Source organism: Urtica dioica, chromosome 3, assembly GCF_054948205.1.
Source record: "Urtica dioica subsp. dioica isolate 48M chromosome 3, U.dioica_male_clone48M_v1_H2, whole genome shotgun sequence".
In the NCBI taxonomy this organism is placed as follows: Eukaryota; Viridiplantae; Streptophyta; class Magnoliopsida; order Rosales; family Urticaceae; genus Urtica; species Urtica dioica.
The window spans coordinates 3,103,965-3,109,911 of record NC_142758.1 but is presented as its reverse complement, the minus strand read 5'-3'; the positions used below and the strand labels follow the sequence as shown (position 1 = coordinate 3,109,911).

Below are 5,947 nucleotides of genomic sequence, written 5' to 3'. Positions count from 1 at the left end.
AACACTCTTTGTTTTCTTCTGGATTCTATTTTGTTCTTTTGAACAAGTGGAGGATTGTTGGAAAAAAAAATTGTAAAATAAATGGGTGTTTAACAAAGGTTTTTTTCTTTGATTGTTCACTAAATTACAAAATAGTGTGTTGTGAGTTAGAGAAAATGTGCAAGTAGGAAAGAATCTCACATGGAACAAACGCTAAATATATGAGCTTGTTATATATGTTTCATTTAATAACCATTAATACATGCTATGGAGCCTAGAGAGTGTCACTTGCCACTCTCTCGCGCGTTGCTTACGTAAGCAAGCGAGAGCGCGATGTCGCCGTCGGGCTCGGACGTATATGCATTAGTGGCACTTTGTAGGCGCACTTAGGCACTTCAACACGACGCCACGAAGGCTCGTGGCAAGTCCGTCAAGAAGGCGCGGTAAGCGGGCTATCTCGCCGTGGTGGTTGTCTTACCAACGATCGCGTCCTCTGGCATGATGGTTATTTTTTAGTATCCGTTTGAACGAATAATTGTGTCGTTTGGAAACAAACGGTTTTTTGACCAACGGTCGTGTCATTTGCGACTACAATTATCGTTCAAACGAACAGGAACGATTGTTCGTCGTTATCATTCGCGAATAAGTACAAATTTCTATAAAAATCACGCTGGGTTTCTGGAATTCGTAACTTCGTTTTTGAACCTATCTCTCTCCCTGTATGAAACATTTTCTCTAGAAAATCGTTCTTGTCTACGTTCGGATTTTAATGTGTCTTGGTGCAGTCCGAATTCAAGTTTGTCGTATCATTCGGTATTCTTGTCTGTGAGACTGTGACCTTAAAATATTAGCATAAGTCCGTAACTTATACATGTACGATTATACTCCTTCTTTCATTCCTTAATGAAATTCTGTTAGAGACAAGATGATATTTGTTGATGTCGATTTTTACAACGGTCAACAATAAAAAATAAATAAAAGAATTGCTAAGAGATTATATTTAAGTGGGTTTCGAAGGACGTCGTATAAGAAGCAATATAAAGGCAGAAATTACAATAATATAGAAATATTAATTTAAATATATTAATCACGAAATGAATTACAAAGGGGACGAGGTGACGAGCTCAACAAGACGAGCTTAAGACCGTGAATATAAGAGTACGAAATAGAATTAATTGAGAGCTGAGACTGGAAGCTTGCATGTGCGAAAATCGTCGTCTCCTCTTCTATTTATAGGCGAGATGGAACCTTCTGGCCGAAGACACGTGTTCATCGATCCACACTCCTCGTCAATGCTGAAGTTGTCCGAGATCCGGTCTTCGCGGCGTGGTCTACTCTTTGACTGACCGATCCTTCTGACCAGGAAGACGTGGTTGAGCTGGAGTCCTTCATCGAGCCAGGAAGTGTTGCTGGACCTGGGCCGATCTGCCAAGAACGAACTAGGCCCATGATTGATTCCGTGGGCCGGTCTTCAAATGGATTGTGGGCTTTAGTCGGGCCATAGCCCATCCGAAATAATGTTTAAATATTTGAATTTTTATACCCCCACATTTTGCACACAATGTAGAATCAATGTACGTATGCGATAATCTGTTCCGATACAATAGATAGAATATATGTTATTGGCGGCATAAATACCACAAATTTTTTATTTTATACATTTTTATACCATAACTTTTTTTTCGACGGCAAAAATACCTAACGTTACGTTTTAGGACCAGAATTACTTTTATCGTTAAAATGAAACGTGGACCTTCAGAAGAAATTTTATTTATAAATAATTAATCTCTCTCTCTCTCTCTCTATCTCTCTCTCTCTCTCTCTCTCTCTCTCTCTCTCTCTCTCTCTCTCTCTCTCGTTTTCATTCATTCCAAGGTCACATCAAAGAGTGGAATATTTTGTTTTGGCAAAAAAATATGAAAACTTGCAGCAGGGTATATTTAGCGATCCATGCATTAAGAACATTTTTCTATTACTACCCGTGAATTTCAACTTAGGCTCCCCTTGAATCTGAGCTCCCCTCACTTAAATTCTCAAACATTCTCTCAAGTTTTTGGTAATCTTCGATATCAATTCTTGTGAATCCTCAATCACGAAATTACAAAACCTAAAACAACACTCCAACGCTTTATGAAACAAGAATAACATCTAGAGAGTCACAGCGTACACACCACACAAATAGTTTTCCAGTCTGCTGATCTTGTAAGTCTAAGAGCCCTAATTGTGTGAATGAATGCGTTAAGAGACTACAAAGGGCATAACCTTTTCTTTTATAGTGATCAGCACCTCTAGAAGTCGAATTAGGGTTTGCTTACCAATTCACGCGGATAAGATGTACGTAGAAGATCTTCCGCTGACAATCTTGGAGAAACAAGAAACTTGTCAAAAATACAAATTATGCGTACAACGGCCAAGATGTCTCAACATATCTTGGAGCATGTTGCAAGACATCTTATCGAGATAAACTTGCCGTAAATATTATTTTGCATGTCTTTTGTTAAAGAATTCGTTTCTCTCGATCATGACTTTGCGTTCCGGTTCCCTAACTTCATTAGAATATATTCAAGGTTTTTTTAAGTTCATTGAGAATACAAACCTGGTAAATTTAACTTACTATTAAGATATATTTTTTTGTTACTGTTTCAAGTTTTCTTGTTTAAGTAAAATATTTCCTTTGTAGGCTCATTTTCTAATCAATTCGAATAATTGCATCACTAATTATTCCGAATTTCAGAATTCATAAAATATGATAATTTTAGTAAATAAAAATTACTAGAACTGTAAATTTAAGTTATCATTCGGATATAACTTTATTGTTTTTTCCTTATTTAAAATAGTTGATGATTGTACCATCTGAAGAACCTTATACCTCGACGTAATCTCAGAAACCTGAGAGGTACATATCATATAGAGATGCACTTATTGACGTCTCTAGTTCTTACATTGATAAACTTATTTTCTATAGCCAAGATGTAGCTAGTTCTAAATTAAACCTTTGGCTTGACGCCATTAATGTTGAGATACAATTGATGCAAACCAAAAAGTCTGGAAACTAGTAGACTTACCTGAAGGGATAGAATCTATATGGTGTAGGTGGATTTGCAAGAACAAGAGAGGACGAGATTGGAATGTAGAGACATTAAAAGAAAAACTAGTGGCTAAGAGTTATACCCAATAAGAATGTATTAAATATGAAGATACCTTCTCGCATGTATTAATGCTAAAAATTTACTATGAGAAAAATTGCATAAGTGCTAAAACTTGCTCCCACATGCCAAAAAATCGCGTCTAATACTTCACTTATAAACGACCGTTGCATCTAAAATTTAGAAGCGAAAGATTTAGAAGCAACATGTCACGTCTACATCGTAAAAATTCTGGCAGGAAAAGACTCCTGCCGTTCCGCGGGAACAATTTTAGATGCACTTTTAGACGTCGCTTGTTATTAGAGCGACGTGAATTAGTTTTTAATAGACGACACCCAGTGATAGAATGACGCCAATTTATTTCTTTTCCTGAAAAAAAAAAAAAAAAAAAAAAAATCCTCTCTTTGCAAACGTAAGGACCCTTGCTTGTGTATATATGTGTTCAATTCAAAACATCATTGTAAAAAAAAAACTCTATAAGCTGGACGGGGCTTCTTGGCCTTGCTCAGTGAAATTAATTTTGAAAAAAAAAATGCAGATATGGGTAGGTTAAGGTCAATTATAAATCCTCACAAGTCAAACAACAAAAAAAACATTCACCCTCACAATTTTGTAATGAAATCTCGGATACATAAGAGATGATAATAGGAAAGAGTGAATCAAAAGGACTTACGAGCCAACCCCTGAATTCCTCGCTAACAGACCTCGTCGTGACTGTTCCTAAAACCGATGATCTCTACACCCAAACGAAAATTTAAAATAACCAAACGTTTAAATAGAGCTTAAAGATATTAAGCTGATAATTATGTTTGTGGATTTTGGACGTACCTCTTTGGCAAACAAATGTGAAGTCTTAAGGCAGATTGGTCAATTTATAAAAAAAAACATCAGTGTAGAATCCTCAGCGAGGCTGAGAATGAGGACGGCGATTCAGGTAACGAACCCGACCGCTCTGTCTCTCCTCTAGCGCCTCGTCCGCGCTCTTCCAGACTCGCAGCAATATTCAAGAACCAATTTGCAAGCCCTAATAAAACTGAATTACAAGTCTGAAAGAACCCTGATTAATCTACAAATTAAGTAGTATCCTATAGAACGCTAACTAAAAATCTCACCAAACAAAGCAGAAAAAATTGAAATTCAACCACAACGAATGAAAATCCACTAGAACTGATTATAACCAAAGTTCACACACTGTATTTTTTTTTTAAATCAAAGTGAACCTGAATACAGAGATCCCCATATCTCAAAATAAAAACCTCAACACTAAACTTATTTTTTCAGAAGAAGCAAAATCTTTTATTGATGAAAAAATCGATACAAAGAAAGAGGAGACAGTAAAACCTCAACACTAAACTAGTAGCGCCAAATACAAAGATTGATACCCTAATCAATACAAAGATTGATCCCCTAATCAATTTAACAAATTTAAGTTCTTTGTTTTCCTCATTTTTTTTATAAGGATACAGATTGCAGTATCTAAAAGTGTAACAGATACACATCACATTGCCCCCCTAAATAAACAAGTAAAATTGACTCTGATGATCCTCTACTCCTATGCCATCTAAGAAACCAGCAAAATTGACAAAAATGAACCCTGAGAGAAGAAAAAAACATTACATGTGGATGTGACTCAGGGTTTGATTATCTTTGCCCAAGATAACATCAGTGCACTTAATCGGAAAAGCATATATGCACTAGTGTAATGAAGAATGTCAGCTTGGACACGTAGTTTCGAATTGAGTCAGCAAATAAAGGCATGTGTACTTGAGTAGGATAGATTAATCTTTGAATCTTTCAGCCGGAAAGATGAAAGTTTCTTATACAAATTCCCTGGAAAAAAGGAACACAATAAAAATTGTATAAAAAGAAAAATCAACCGAATGCTAGCAAAATCGAGCACATAAAAATTGAGCAGGAGTTAGATTTGGATAATACATGGCCAATGAACTGGTGGACTAATTAGATTTGGGACCGACTTGAATAACACATAGTCATGACCATCTCTTTATCCTCTCTCCAGGGCCGGCCCAAATTCACCCAAATTCATCAGGGGCGCTAGGCGAATTAATATTTTTGGACCTTTCGATAATAATAAAAAATTAAATATAGAAGAAATCTTTTTTAAAATTTAAATATTTTGGGTATATATATAATATATATTTAAAATTTTTGGGGCCCAGCCCAATCGGAGGCCCTAGGCACCAGTCTTGCTCGCCTTTAGACAGGGCCGGCTCTGCCTCTCTCTCTCCCCACGGAACCACCACCACACCACGCCAAACGTACGATATCCTTGACGACGAGGCCATCGTAAATACCTTAGGTCGTAACGTTTTTTAATAAGACGTTTAAGGTCAAATTTATCCTTAATTTTCTACATGTCATTTTCCTAATACTGTTAGACGGATTAAAAAGAATTACTGAATTGAAAATTTGTGATTAGTTGATGACTTAATCAAGATGATGATTTTGGCTGTGGCTACCTTGTAGGCAAGCTAAAGCCCGGTCTCAAGAGTCAAAAGAACACATGTCATTTTGTGAGTTTTTATTATTTTTTATTATTAAGTGATAAAGTAAATGATTTAATGTGTGCTTATATCTGATTGGTTCAATTTCTCGATTCAAGGAGTGAGACTTGGGTGTGCATGACAAGAAGAGCAGGGATTGATTCAGCCAAGGTGAGTTGGTTGTCATGGATCTACGTTTGGCGGATATTGAAAAATCATTCACACTGTTTGTAAAGGCCGTAAATAGCCACGACCACTCGACCAAATTACTCGTACACAAGCATATGTGCTTTATTTTTGAAATAAAACACTCTCTCT

At 36.4% G+C, this 5,947-nt stretch overlaps 1 long non-coding RNA gene across 1 annotated transcript; it reads right to left on the bottom strand.

The window, feature by feature from the left end:
• Positions 1–3,553: 3,553 nt before the first annotated feature.
• Positions 3,554–5,007, bottom strand: LOC149402077 (uncharacterized). Its single transcript, XR_016296177.1, has 3 exons — positions 4,743–5,007; positions 3,954–4,171; positions 3,554–3,861 (listed from the first exon to the last, which is right to left on the bottom strand). It is a non-coding gene; the product is annotated as an uncharacterized LOC149402077 (long non-coding RNA).
• Positions 5,008–5,947: the final 940 nt, after the last annotated feature.